The 15958-nt window shown below is 40.6% G+C and overlaps 1 protein-coding gene across 3 annotated transcripts in view; it reads right to left on the bottom strand.

The window, feature by feature from the left end:
- The window catches only part of AGPAT4 (1-acylglycerol-3-phosphate O-acyltransferase 4), a 67404-nt gene extending 53970 nt beyond the window's left edge, over positions 1–13434 (bottom strand). For 2 of the 3 annotated variants that reach the window (XM_060753685.2, XM_060753686.2), the window contains exon 1: positions 13350–13434. The gene's annotated coding sequence lies outside the window, so the exon portion shown is untranslated. The remainder of the gene's footprint in view (positions 1–13349) is intronic. The other variant, XM_060753688.2, reaches the window with a different exon arrangement.
- Positions 13435–15958: the final 2524 nt, after the last annotated feature.

The following is a 15958-nucleotide window of genomic DNA, read 5'->3' as shown; positions in this document are numbered from 1 at the left end:
TATCCCACCCCATCTCCCTGAGGGGACTCGGAGCGGTTCACAACAATATAATTATACAAATCACCGTGACAATAACACACATAAATATATACAATTTAAATTAAATCAATGGTTAATAATGAGGCAAACAAAATAAAAATAAAGCAGCATTTTAAAATTACATAAAATTATATAGAAAGAGATAGACAGGGTAGGGACTTCTTGTGCCCTTATGATAGATAGGGTAAGAAGCGATAATTTAGTTGGACCCCACCATTGGTTTCAAACCACACGAATACAGAATTCAAATCCCTATTCAACCATAAAACTCACTAGGTGACCTTGGGCCAGGTGGATCTTTCAGCCCAACCTACTTTGCAATGTTGTTGATAAGGATTAGAGAAGGGAGGGGGGAAATATACCTTGCCTTGAGTTCCTAACAGGAAATAAGGATCTAAATGCAAATAAATAAATAATGAAATGACACGAGGTTGTACTTAGAAACACATAATTAAAATGACTGAAAACTAAAAAAGGCCACAATTCCAAAACACCAACTTGATAAAAGTATCACTAAGATGAGAAAAACTCCTTTAGAAGTCTAGAATTCATGTACCTGAACATGCAGATGGCCTTTTAATATATGTATGTATTAGTAATTAAATCTATGCTCCAAATTAGAACTGCACAACTGGTCCTGCATCAAAGAAATGGAGGGCTGATGACTTTGTCTTCTCAGTCAGCTTCTTTGTCATCATGAAACAGTCAGCTCAGAGAATGGTGTGAGTTTACAAAATGGAATACTACAATCCTAGAATTGGAAGAGACCCCAACCCATCCAGCCCATCCTTCTTCTGTGATGCATGAATATACAATCAAAGCACCTACGACAGACGACCATCCAACCTATGTTGAAAAACCTCTAGAGACTCCACAACACTCCAAGGCAGCATATTGTATTATAGAAGGAAACACTGTATCTACAACTTGGCAAAATACTCTGGAGTATGTCATATGAACTTTTCATGGTGAAGTTAAGGTGATAATGGGGGGGGGGGGGGGGTTGGGGGAAGAGATGCAATTCAATATTCATTTAATGGAGGATAAAGTAAATGGGGCTGGTATTCCTTGTGCTACAAAAATACAAAAGTGGCTAAATGCAGAGAGGGGGAGAAGTAACAATTGGTGTTTAGATTTCACAAAGGACCACCACCACCCCACTTACTCTAGGCACTTTGATTTGAAGTGTCACTAGTTTTCTCAATTCATCTTGATAGAAGACTGCCTAGAAGCTATTTACATGCAGTTCTAAGTTCCTTGAAAAGTGCAGTTCCTTAACAGAAAAACTGCTGGACCAGAAGGAAAGGTTTTAAAGCACATTGATATGGCATAAATCTCTGCTCTTTGAGGTGGAGGAAGGCATGCAAGAAGCAGTACCAGAAATCCTGTCATGTGCATGCAAGTCTTTTGGCACAACTAAAGTAATACTTTGGAATCTAGCCCAAAGCACTAACACTACACCAATGAAGATTATTTAAGGTCTGCAGTTATGTTCCAATTTTAAACTTAAGCATGCTCATTTATAGAGATCAGTTAAATGCATTTCCAGATAACAATGAGTCAGGCTGCAACATCCAGCAAAAAGATAAGGAAATCACACATTTCAAGGAACATATTGAGTGTTAAGTATCCTCAAGAGAAGTCTGAGTTACAATGACTAACATTGGGGTTTTTGGCCAAGATTTGTTCCAAAGGGTTTTGCCACTAACTTTCTCTACAGCTGAGAGAGTGTGACCTGCCCAAGGCCACTCAGTGGGCTTTCTGAGGCTGAGTGGGGTTTGAACCTGGACTTGTGAAAGTGAAAAAACACAAATAAATAAATTGCCAATTTTATAGCTGAGAAAACACCATCCTAGGAATGTATAAGTATTTCAGCTGGAAGCTGGCCACAGAATCACTCTTGATTACCTAGAGATTCCTAGAGAGGTATTCTCTCTAGAAATCTCTAGATCCTCCAGCATGACTGTAGGAAGCAAGTGATAGAGTCATGCTGGAAGACACAAAGATTTCCAGAGATAACAATTTAATCAAATCTATGAATAATCACATCTGCAAAAGTAAAACTGCAAATGTGGAGGGACAACAATATGTCAATCAGAGGTCTGAACACAACTACTTCCCCACTGTCACCAAGATACCAAAGGATGCTTTCCTCTCCCCCCAATCCTGTATAATTATACCAGGAAGACCTTTTGCTCCTCCAGTTTTGAGTAGGATTTTGGCTACTATGTGCACACACATACTTCCAAGATACAGAAAACCTTGGCAGGTTTTCTACTTCGAAGATGCCAAGTATCTTGGCAAACACCCAAAGGCTGAAAATTTTAACTATGTAAGAATAGATCTCTCTTCTAGGTTCCAAGGAATCACCAGTTAAAAATGAAAACTTATGTTAAAACTTATTGAATATAATATACATGGGGATATGTGATCTAACAGTATTGATTATGTTGTCTATGGTTCATGATATCTAAAGTCTCTATTGAGGCAAGGGTCACTTCCATTTCTCAAGTTTGCAATGCATTATCCCATGCTGGAGAAATTGAAGGTACATTTGAAATACCGTATATTCCTTAATTCAATTATTCAGCGTATTCAGAGCTTGGAATGTTAAGTTTAAAAATTAACTGGGGTTCAGTTAAAAGGGGAGAGGGGGTGGATATAAAATGGGAAAGGGGAACAACTCAAAGGAAATGTCCAGAAGGAGGGAACACAAGGAACAAAACACTGCACATCATTACCCAATTGCATAGAACTATGTGAGCAAAGTAAAATTATAAAGAGATTAATTCTAGTTGAATTTAACTAATATTAAAGGGGTCCCTATAATACATAATAACATGCAGTAGACTCCACATTATAATCAGTAGAGAATATATTACCGAAGAACGTGCCTCACTTTAAAAAAAATTCTCTTTTCCTAGGCTGTCAAACAACTAAGGCACATGATCTATTTCCTCTGATCCTAATATTATTTCTCCTGGGACAGCAAGCCTTATGAATGCTTTTCTGATAGTAACAGTGGGAAGAGGCACATGCGCTAATGAATTCTAACAGCTTATTTCACTAAATCACATTTTGAACTTCATTGGTAATTGGAAAAATGAGAAAAGGAAAATAACTACAGAAAATGAGAGAATTAATAATTTAACAAGTTAATTAGGCAGTTAATGCCAAGCGCTGAGTTGATTTCCATATATAGTTTTTAAATGGCTAGAAACAGAAAGTTACTGGCTTTTAAATGATTTATTTCAATTATGATAAAACAGGAGGAAATTACAAAGCTTCGTTTTAGAACAAACATTTCCTGTGATCAATGTGTAATTTGAGTTACTTCTGGGTTCCTGCTATTAATAGAAAATACAGCAGCTACAATGATGAGATTTTCTAATTTCCATTTCTAATATTAATGAAGAAGTTTGAGGGGTAACAGCCTACAAGTATTACTACAGTTTTCCAGAAATAGTAAGGCAGAGCAGGGCCTAATTTAAAGCCAGTCAGGTTTAGGACAAAATGCAATGTATGGAACCATAAACACTGGGCTGGGAAACCAACACCATCAATACAAAAAAGAAGACTTGAGAAGGTATTTATTTCCTGTTTTGAAGGAAATGCAACTCTGGGTTGTGGGGGGAGGGGGCAGGCAGAAACCACAGAAGTCAGGAAAGGGAAACAATTAAAAAGATGTTTGTTTATTAACATTTCTGGCTCCCTGAAGAATGTGGAACAGAAAGATAAAGAACTTTTTTTATAAAGGCAAACAAGTTGTGTTGTAGGGATGGAAGAGGGTACCACATTGCCAACCAAATTGCTGTTATTTTTGCTTACCTTCAGAAGGAGGTAAAATTGGTCTTCCCGTCCATTATCACTAGACCTTCCTTAAGGAGGAAGCCCCTTAGAAGCAAAGAAAATATGTAGAACTGTTCTCCCTATGTTCAGTGTAAACAGAATGGATTGCAGACTTTACTACTCCTGTCAGAGCTCAAATCTAATCCCTGTCTTAATATCTCTCAGTGCTTAAGCACTCAGTATATTTCAAGCTGATAATACCTGAGGAGATTGAATTACAAAGGAGTCTTGGTAAGTCACTTTGGGGGGGGGGGTCAGCTCCACCCAGTCTTGATCGGTCCAAGTTCCTCTGCCTCTCAATTCCAGGATCTATTTTTCCTATTCTGTCCTTTGTGCCATGAAGGAAAAAAAGGTGAAGGAAATATCTACCGTATATACTCATGTATAAGTCAAGGGCAGGTTTTAGGGGAAACAGCCTTTGAAGATTAACTACAGTCCAATAATAGCTATGGAATTATGTGCAATGTATTGTCAAAGGCTTTCATGGCCGGAATCATTGGGTTGTTGTAGGTTTTTCGGGCTATATGGCCATGTTTTATAAGCATTCTCTCCTAACGTTTTGCCTGCATCTATGGCAGGCATTCTCAGAGGTTGTGAGGTCTATGTGCAGTGACTTTTGGAATGGCCCTGGATTACGATTGTGGATGGCATGATTTTTAATAGTGATTATAATGTTTTATATGTTTTTAATGTGCATTTAATTTTAATTTTAAATCTTTAACTTAATGTATTTTAACTGTTTGTTGTTCAAGGGTACTGTATATTTCCAATATGTTAAACCACCTTGAGTCCCCTTTGGGGTAGAGAAAGGCGGGATACAAACAGAGTAAATAAGTAAACATTATGGATTTTAATAGGACCCCTGGATGATTTGAAGAATATTCCACAGAGAGGGGAATAATCCACATTGCCAGTCTATGTGATTCCTGAAGTCACTGCACATCCTTATGCATGTTTACTTTGAAATTAATGAAACTTTCTCCCAGGTTAAAGGGAATACACATCCCTGGCTTTCCACATTTTGAGAGAACAATCACTAAACATTTCCTGCATTTTTCTTGTCTAGAAGTCTAGACAAGAAAAATGTTTGGAGAGACCATCACAAGATACCAAAAGACACATTCATATGCTGTTATAACAGTTCATTTTAAAAGCTGCCACAAAGTTCAATAACCTCCATAATAAAAACTGATTTATAGTTTCTGAGTTTATCTGGCTGTGTTCTCAGTCATTTTGGGCACTGTCCTAAATATCTTCCGCAATATCTCCTTCATAGAAAAAAAAGAGAAAATGAGTGTATTCAAGGAACAACTTTTTCAGATGTTCTCTTATTCAATTAATGGAGGATTTAAAAGGGAACAATTAAAGCAAAATAGATTGGTCATATGAATGTGTACTGTTTTTGTTTCCCATTGTGCAGCCCTGAAAACACCGATATTATACAGGTTTGCTGACAACATGGATGGATTGGCAATAAAAATCTGTCTGATTTACCCAGTTAGGTGAACCCAAGTATATTTGGTGTTATTGCCAATTCTGCATGCAAGGAAGAATTACTCACTTGTGCAGATATTAAGACAACTGCATATGGTCATGTATTCTGTACTCACGAAAGACTACATAAATACTACACCAGAGCCATTTCGTAGGGATCTGTATCACATGGATCGGGCAGTATAGCCACAGTGAATTTCCCATTAACTAGGCAGCATTCCAAAAAATCACTTGTAGAAGCTGAGACCAGCACACATCAAGTGTTTCTGTCTTCAAATGGCATTGGCAGCACTCAGTGATTGGTTCTTTATGCCCTTGGCAACTGTCAGATGTATAATGTGCAGCAGCATCCACTGCTACAACAGAGGCCTTTTACTCTGGTGGTGTTCAGTTGGATCTCAACCTTTATTACAGTGTTATATTTTGTTTTACTTATGTTGTTCTTTTGAGAATGGAGAGATATGGGTTCACCTTCATAAATACATTTAGGTTGTTGAAGACATATGGTTTAGGACATGCAAACTGCAGGGGAACAAATAGTTCTCAGGATATCTGTTAGCTAGATTCCCATCTATAGAACCTCATACTATAACTAGTATGAGGTTACATGACACCTTTCTGTATTTATATAAGACAAGCAAATGTATATGTTACTCATGTGCAAAAGGATTATACTTAAGGGACAAACAAACTGTTATGCAGAAATATTTTCATTGCCCCCCCCCCCCCCCATATTTCAGATAAGGGCTCCTGGATCCAGGGAAGCCTACTCCTAGAGAGGTCTACATGTGGCATCAACACTCATGAATGGAAGAGCAATGTGATGGAATGTGTAGGTAACAGGTGAACAATCCATCTAAATTAAATTGGTTTAACAAATCCCTTACTACCATTTCAAGTAAGCATCAGCCTTGTGCATATTAAAACGTTCGCATGCTGAAGTTATGGCTCCTCCAATTATCTTCCTCACTGCCATAAACCAATTGTGAGGGTCCTTTGTTGCATTTAAAAGATTCCAGATTCCATTTCAAGCCTCTCCAGGAAGACTGAGAATGTACATGGATGAAGCCTGCATCGTGTGTCACCACAGATGAATGTAAAGGGAGTGGACGACAATAATTTGTATCTCAACAGCACTACAAGATATTTTGAACTGCAGGAAGGCTGTCGTTTTGGCTCTATTCCAGCAGAAAAATGTCTTCTACCAATCCCAATCCCTGACTGTTTTTGTGGGTCTTGATCCTTCCCAAGTTTCTTGAAGCACCCCCTTTGTACCTAAAAACAGGGTGAATTGACTTTCCTAGAAATCTCAATCACTGAGATTTCACCTTTTCAGTAGGTTTCAGGAGCTACTTACTATCAACAGCAAGACATTTAATTTGTTTTTAAAAAGAAGTGAATTTCCAGCCATCTCCAGGTTTGTTTTGCTTAATTTGCAGTATAGCAGTCTACAGAGATCCCTGAACAGAGAAATGCCCACCTTTGCAGAATGTCCCTTCTATATTCTTCCATGCATACATATACCTTACTCTGCAACTCTGCCCCTTAATGCTAGCAGTCTCTCTGGTAGCTCAGCAACAAGGAGAGTGTTAAGCCCAATATAAATAAAAGCTTTCTATATATGTCAAGAGGAGCAAAATACCTTCCTCCCAAGGTAATGATATAAGACTTGTGCAATTGCATTTATACCATACAACTGCTTTGGATTGCTCTGGATGAGGTTTTCATCATGCTTTTGTTACAAATTGCTCAATGTGTAGAATGTGGACGAAAGCAGTTTAGCATAGTGGGAGAAGCATGGCTTCACTAGATATTAGTGGACCACAACTTCACCCATCCCTGACCACTGGTCATGATGTCAGACTACAAGGCACTGGCATTCAACAACATGTGAACACCACAGTTTTCCAGAACCCATATAAACTGACTGTATTATGACTTACTGCTTCAGTTGTGCAAGTGATGGAGGAAACAGCATATTCTGTAAGCCCAGAACTTGTGGGATGCAGGAATTATTTTAGACATACTTCTACCCAGCATAAATACTAGCATCTATGTTACAACCTCAAAACTACAGAGTGGCTCCACACAGGCTCACCTAACTTTGCCAAAATTAACATGACTAAGAAAACTACATTTACAGGAAGTTTGGGAAGCTTTCCACACCTCATTCAGGTTAACAGACAAATACTCAATGCTTTGAAAGGAGACTGCATCCTTCTGAGCCCGAGCGCGGCAGGGAGCCCCGCCTTCACGTTGATGTGAGCCGCAGCGGAGAGTTCCGCAGTTCCTGGGTCAAGTTTTGGGGACCAACAGATGGAATGTGCCCCAGCAGCCAGCTCAAAACCAGGAATGCCTGCAACTTTCCTTTTGCTTTCCCCTCTCCCTACTTTGTATCATTCCCCTAATAAAGGTACTTGAAACTTGCAACTTTTAATCTCTCCGCTTGATACTTTTGTATCTTTCCCTGGCTCAAACTAAAACAACACTGAAATAAACCTTTTTCCGGGCTCCGGAGAGCCGTGAGCCCGCGGGAGGTGCCTCCGGGCGCCCCCCGGACCCCGAATTTGCGTCCGCCCAAACCGCGGATATGGAAACCACCATTTTGGACCCCCGCATCCGCGAAAACTCATAAAATGGCGGATCGCCGCCGTTCCAATTTTATATTTTTCTGCTACTAATCCTAAGCCTAACTGCTATCTCCCTTTTCTCATTTTGGACTCCTACACCCGAGAATAAATTGATTTTGTTTCAAGTATTTTATTTGACAGAAATCAGCTGTTTGCCAATTTGGCCGGTCTCTTCCAAGACAGCCCGTTTCTCCTCAGCGCTGCTCGCTCCTGCCTGGATCCAGCAACCGGGGACCCACTGTGGTCACCCATAGGAGACCCCGGGAAGGCAGCCAGACGTGGGCCCCGGTCTCTGGCGAGAGAGACATAGTTTCCCAAAGGACAGATAATGGACACCGTCACCATTTCAACCCGGAAATCATCCTTGGACTCCTTTTTGCCCTCTCCTATTGACTTTCTGCTCCGCACTTCGGACTGTTTATTATCTTTGGACACAAACCTCCCGATAAGATCTGCTTTGAAGTGCAGGCGGCCTCCGTTTCCGCGCACCTTCATTGAGGGATCATGAAATTCCCGTTTTGCTTAAATAATAAAAATCAATTATTTTAATAAACTTTGCTTGGGGTGGGGATGGGATTGTTTTATGAAATGTATGTAATGAGCTATCATATAGTGTATACTGTGTTCCCGTTTCCCGCCTTTCCCGCTGACCCTTGCCCCATAAGGATGTGACCTGGGGATTACTGTCTTGGGGAGAAGCTCTTTTGTTCTCACGAAACCCTTCCTGATTGCTTCACTTGCATGGACAATACTGTTGTTTCCCCAACCCTGGCCCTCGGAGCAGACCAGCGAGGGGAGGGGGTCAACAGGAACTCGGAAAGAAAAGATTGATTAAATCACCCAGGTATCGTTGACCCCCCCCCCAGGTCCGATATCGAAAAAGGCTTTTCATATTCCCCCCAAGTCCCATCACAGACCAGGAAACTCATTGTTCCCCTATCTGACACCCCGCCAGTGAGGACAAAGGCCTCACATTCCAGCTGGCGGATGCCCCTAGGCTCATCATTTCCTCAGTCATTGTCAAGCTTCGTCCCGCCTTCTAGCTGCCGATTGGTCCATCTTCAGAGGCGCTAGGAAGGCACTGATTGGCCTCCCAGAGGCGGCGGAGCCCGCTGATTGGTCCAGAGGTGAGGCGTGCCGCCAAGCCTCCTCCCAGCTGTTCAGCCAATCAGCGCGAAGCTGGCCGGCAGAGGGCGGGCGGGAATTTTGAAACTGTTTTCCTTTGTCTGCACACTATAAAAATGCTTGGAAATTCTGTAAAATTATGCTTGTATGTGAATGATCACTACAATCGCATCCTTTTCAGCTGAATCGCAAAATAAATGCCTCGGTCACTGAACTTCTTCCGCCTCCGGTGAGATTAATTTTAAATATTTTTATATTCTTTGGATTGGCTTCCGCTGGCCTCACCGAGGTTCCAGGACCCTTTTGAGCGGTCCTAAGGGATCTCTCCTGCCGGGAGACCCCCCAAAAGAGCTCGATATCACTTGGACCCACTGAATCTAGTGAGAATAGTGTAAACTAATTCATGTGTACTTTCCACCGAAACCAGTGGACTCAGTTCTATGGCAAGTGGATGGAAAATGCAGCGTAGATAACTTTGAATGCAGAGAAGAGGAAAGGGATCATATCTGAAATATTAACTCCCTTTCTGTGCCAGAAGAATTTAAGTATGAGCACAACCTCTAATTGTTTAGATTAGGCAATTCCCACAGAGAGTAAAGCATGTCCTCCAATCTATTACTTCAGAGTAGTGATCAATAACGTATGGGGGGGGGGGGGCAAAGGCAAAGGCAAAGGCAAAACATCAAGCTAAAAAAAGACTCAATAAATATTCTACTCTGTACTTTCTATGTTTGCCTTCCACACTAAGAATACCAGCCTGGTACGTGATATGGTTATGAATAATTTCTACAAAGACGTTACTAGGGCCAAAGTGAAGTGAACCAAGCAACATTTCATACCCCCATTTTTAGCCAGTCCAGGATGGTAGATAAAGTTGTGGTCTAGTTGTTAAAAGGATACAGGCTATGCTGGGCAAGTCTTAACATGCGGCATTTATTTCATTACAGCTCTCTAGACACTACTGCCTGGTAGCAAATAACACAACAGGACTTCATTTTAAACCAGTGGTTCCCAACCTATGGGTCTCCAGATGTTTTGGTCTTCAACTCCCAGAAATCCTAACAGCTGGTCAACTGGCCGGGATATCGAGAAGTTGTAGGCCAAAACATCTGGGGACCCACAGGTCGAGAACCATTGTATTAAACACCGAGTGCATTTATTGCAGTGAATTTTTACAGCACCACTCTACATTACATATTCAAAACACCACATTATATCCTGAGTAGTGATATTCAAAATATACTGCAGCAGCATGAAAGAGACATATGATGGGATTTTAGATGAATAGAAAGCAAAAGAACATTATAAACAAAACAAGAAATTCCACTTAGCACTTGCACACGAGAAAGTGGTGCATATGTGTGCTTTCAAGTTATATTATATTTATTTATTTATATTATTTATTTACTTTGTTTTATACCCCACCCTCTCTCTCCCTCATTGAAGGACTCAGGGTGACTAACACCCAGCAACAATTGGATGCTGGGTTCGAACCTAGGACAATACAAATTCAAAATACATATAAATCAAATACACAGAAATTTTAACATTTCATGTAAAACAACAGTACATGATAAAAACAGTATTAAAATTCATAGGGTTTTCTTAGCTAATAAATATTCAGAGTTAGTTTTAGTAGTTTCTTCCTCTTGAAAATAACTTGTAATGTCTCCCTGCTTATCTTCCAAGATCAGACCTAGTCACTTTAGGATATTTAGATATGAGGGAAGTTACCAGATCCAAATCTGAACATTCTTTTCGTCATTTGTGCAAACATGTCAGACAACAACAATTCAGGAAATCACTGTTTCATAGTGACTAGGAGAACAACTGATGTCTAACCTTAGATTATATTGCCTGTGTGCCAGATGTAGCTATTTTTATTTACTTCTATGTATTTAACTCACCAGATGTCACAGATCATATATTTGCATCAGTGAATCAATAGAAGGACGGAGGAGGACAGGAATAGCCCTTCCCTCCAACTCAGTTTCTATCCAATATCATTTGAACAACATAGTAATTACTACAGGTATACAAAGTATATTTACATTGGTAACAAAGTGCTTTTTATTCAATCAACTTGGGTGGGTGCAAAAGGAGATTTGTGTCTTTCCTCGTAATGATTTATTTTAAAATTTTATTTTTGCTTTAAAATCTGTTTTATATTTATTGTATTTTAATACCATATTTTAATTTTGTCTTATTTAATGTCTAAATGCTGGCTGAGCATCCCTTATTCAAAACATTGGGAACAAAAGTGTTTTGAATTTCAGAATATTTCTATTTGCAAATTGGTCTAAAATTAGATATCTTGGCGATAGGACCCAAGTCTAACACAACATTCATCTGTATTTCATATACACTTTATATATATATAGCATGTGGATAATTTAATATGTATCATTTTAATATTTTTGTGCATGAAACAAAGTTTATATTCACTGAACCACCAGAAAGAGAAAATGTTAGTCACCCAGAGACAATTTTGGAATATTTCAGATTTCAAGGTTCTGGATGTTCAATAAGTGTAACATTTATTGTATTTTATCATCAGTTGGGAGAGTTTTGATTATGTGTTCCTGCATGGCATGAGGATTGGACTGGATGGCCCTTGGGGTCTCTTCCAACACCAGGATTCTAATTAGTTTTTTTATTGCATTTTGATTCCATTTTATTGCATTTTACTTCAATTCAACAATATTTCTATGTTAAGTCCCATTTTTAAAGAGAGAAGTAAGGTACAAATATGATAAATAAGTATCTTCTGGCAGTGGGAAAATAATAAAACATCCTGCTGATTAAGTATTACTGTAACTAGAGTTCATTTTAAGAGAGTTTATAAACATGTTTCTAGATTTATGTCAGCAAATTTCCAACTGTTGAACTGATTCTAATTTATGAAACTACAAAACCAACCAGGTTTGCCTAAAACATCTCTTCTAATAGAGCTTCCTCTTCCCAGCAATGGTCAGCACCCACAAACAGACACAAAATTATGTTGTTGAAGGCATTCATGGGTTTTCTGGATTGTATGGTCATCTTCAAGGGCCCTTCCACACAGCCCTATATCCCAGAATACCAAGGCAGAAAATCCCACATTATCCGAGTGTGGGCTCAGATAACCCAGTTCAAAGTAGATACTGTGGGATTTTCTGCCTTGATATTCTGGGATATAGGGCTTTGTGGAAGGGCTCCCAGAAGCATTCTTTCCTATACTTAAGAGAGAATGTTTCTGGAAAATAGCAATACAGCCTGGAAAACTCATTTTCTGCCTTGATATTCTGGGTTATAGGGCTGCGTGGAAGGGCCCTGAGTCTACACTGCCATATATTTTAGGGCCCTTCCACACAGCCCTATATCCCAGACTATCAAGGCAGAAAATCCCACATTATCTGAATGTGGACTCAGATAACCCAGTTCAAAGCAGATATTGTGGGATGTCTGCCTTGATATTCTAGGTTATAGGGCTATGTGGAAGGGTCCTGAGTCTGCACTGCCATATATTCCAGTTCAAAGCAGATATTGTGGGATTTTCAGCCTTGATATCCTGGGATATAGGGCTGTGTAGAAGGGCCCTGGGTGTGTGTATGGGGGACCCATAGGACACACCCCTGAGCCCCTTTGGGTGTAGCTACATTGCAGAATCAAGGCATTTTGGACCACAACACATTCTTATTTGTATTGCTGCTGTTATGATGATGATTTGGCTGTTTCCATGGAAACAGGAGAGGCCTAGAAAGAACTTGTGGCATGGCACACACAAAAACATGTTGCTTTCGATCTCCCCCCCCCCCCCCCCAATGAATGGCTTTCCAGCAGGCATGAGCAAACTTGGGCTCTTCAGGTGTTTTGGACTCCAACTCCCACCATTCCTCACAGCCTCAGGCCCCTTCCTTTCCCCCCTCAGCCGCTTAAGCTTAAGCGGCTGAGGGGGGAAAGGAAGGGGCCTGAGTTTGTGAGGAATGGTGGGAGTTGGAGTCCAAAACACCTGAAGAGCCCAAGTTTGCTGAAAAGAGTAACAAAGAATCCCATTCAAAGCAGCCCGCCTCAGCACTGGCCTTTTTGTGGGGTGTGCCTGCGTTTGTAAAGAGCCCCAACCCCTCCTCCTCCTTTGATGGAGGAAGAAAGGATGGTGAGGAAGGGCTGGCCCTATTCATCCCAAGAAGTTCTGGAAAGAAAGGCAAGCAGAAGAAGAAAAGCGGGACGTACCTCTCTGGGGAGGCAGCTTTGAATGGGCATCAAGATGCTCTGCAGAAAGGAGATGTGGAGGAGACTGAAGTCCGGGGGAAAAAAGAAGAAGCGAAGCGAGCCAGGCTCCACCCTCAGGGTGGGTCCTTTCAAAGAAGAGAGAAGGGAGGGAGAAAATGGAGGAGGGGGAGGAAGGAAGGAAGGAAGAGAAAGAGAAAGAGAAAGAGAAAGGACCCCATGGCTGACGCCTCTCTCTTTCCCCCTTTGGGTCACTTCCTTGCAAAGCAACTGAAGGGGGAAAAGAGAAAGGAAAAAGGCACCTTTTCCTCCTGTAACCTGAGCCAGGGAGCCCTCCCACCACATTATACATACATACAGAGAGAGATGCATTGAGACAGATCCACATACATAACCCAGATTCACAGAGACATAACGGAACACACACACTCAGAGATGCACTGAAGCACATGCACGTCCTTGCATCCACCCATATGTATCCACAGAGGCATACAAAAGCACACGCATAAGAGCACAAATAGCAGTTCAGTCAGAAATGTGCAGGTAGGAATACACACATACATGCATACACACACATGTATCCACAGAGATAAACAAGGCATACAAAAGTGCACACATAAATGCATAAATAGGAGTTCAGTCACAGAAATGTGCAGGTAGGAACACAAAAGAATACACACATATATGTACACACACACACACACACACACATGTATCCACAGAGATAAACAAGGCATACAAAAGTACACGCATAAGAGCACATACAAACACTTTCAATCAGACACAGACATGCACATAGAGAAACATACAAATACATACATGGACACACACCCACATAGGTTTTTACACAGAGGGTGTATGGCCATCTGTTGGGGTGCTTTGATTGTGCTTTTCCTGCATGGCAGAAGGTTGGACTGGATGGCCCATTTGATCTCTTCCAACACTTCCAACACACACCTAAAACGCACACACATGGCCTTCAGCTGTTATTAGAAACCATCCCTCAGACAAAGGGCCTTTTGTACAGCATCTTTCCTCTTAATCTCTCTTCCATGCACCAGAGAAATGAGAAGAAGGAAAGAACCTAGTTAATATACTTTCCAGGATGACAACTGGTGTCATGCCTGGAGTGCTATTTTTCAGATTAGATCGTGATTTTTTAAAAACCGGAAGCAACAGATCGAATGTGCAAATGCTTGTCTGGAAATTTGGTAAGGCATGAAAAACAGATCTGGTTTCTCAGAAAGGCAAGCCAGTGAGGACTTGTAAAGAATTAAGTAGTTGGTCTCTGGAAGCTTTGGCTCTTGTATATGCGATGGGAAAGTTTGCATGGCTTAGTAGTTTGAGTGGAGCCCCCGGTGGCACAGTGGGTTAAACCCCTGTGCCGGCAGGACTGAAGACCGACAGGTCGCAGGTTCGAATCCAGGGAGAGGCGGATGAGCTCCCTCTATCAGCTCCAGCTCCTCATGCGGGGACATGAGAGAAGCCTCCCACAAGGATGATAAAAAGCATCAAAATCATCCAGGCGTCCCCTGGGCAATGTCCTTGCAGACGGCCAATTCTCTCACACCAGAAGCGACTTGCTCCTGACACGACCAAAGTAGTTTGAGTGTTGGACTAGAACTCTGGAAACAAAGGTTCAAATCCCTGATTGGCCAGGAAAACCTACTAGGTGACTGTCAGCAAGTCACACATGCCATGGTATGTTCACCAAAAGGTTGCCATAAGTCAGAAAGGATGGCACACAACAACAATAACAACACATAATGCCACCAACTGCAGCCTAAATCCTATTTTAGTTTTTACTGAAACTAAAAGCATTATACCTGGAAATAATTATAAGTCAGGACAAAAAACAACCCTGAAGGACTTATATTTGTGTCTCAGAAACAGGTGCTTCAGACAAATAACATCCAGACAAACGTTCAAAAAAAACAAACAAACAAAAACAAAACAAAACCTATGGATAGTATCTATTGTTTATCTGAAAAAAAAATTGAAACTATTAACCATTTTAGTTGATACACCAAAGCTGTAAGAAACTCTGTGACAAAACATTTGTAAAGAATTGATGGAAACATAAAACCCAAAAGAGTGATGTAAAATTCCTGGAGGAAGCTACTGAATAGATGAGACGCTTTCTCTTATGAAAAAAGAATAATGGAAGAGACACAGTTATGATAGATGTTAAGGATAAGATGAATCCTGTGCATTCTCATAATGCAACGGCACAGGAGTGTTTGTTTAAATAGAACATGGATTGAAAACAAGAAAGAATGGGATACTTTTTTGCAAACTGTGCATTTACACTGGAATCCATTGACAGAGGACGTTGCAATGGCAAGTAGCATAAAAAGCACTTAAGAATAAATGACAGATAAATACAAGGTAGCTACTGTCTACAATCGCAAAAAGAATGTCTCGGCTTTTAGAGGCAATATACCAATATGCTGGGGATTAATGGGATCAATGTCATCATATAACATTATAGGCTGTGTATGTACCGTAATATTCCACCTGGCTGCTGTCAGTAGATAGAACATTGCACCAGTTGGACTATTGTTAAGGCTCATAACAGCTGAATAAAATTGTTCCAACATGCAAGCCAATGC

The sequence above is a fragment of the Anolis sagrei genome, chromosome 1, assembly GCF_037176765.1.
Source record: "Anolis sagrei isolate rAnoSag1 chromosome 1, rAnoSag1.mat, whole genome shotgun sequence".
Lineage (NCBI taxonomy): Eukaryota > Metazoa > Chordata > Lepidosauria > Squamata > Dactyloidae > Anolis > Anolis sagrei.
This window is presented reverse-complemented; position numbering and strand designations above follow the sequence as displayed.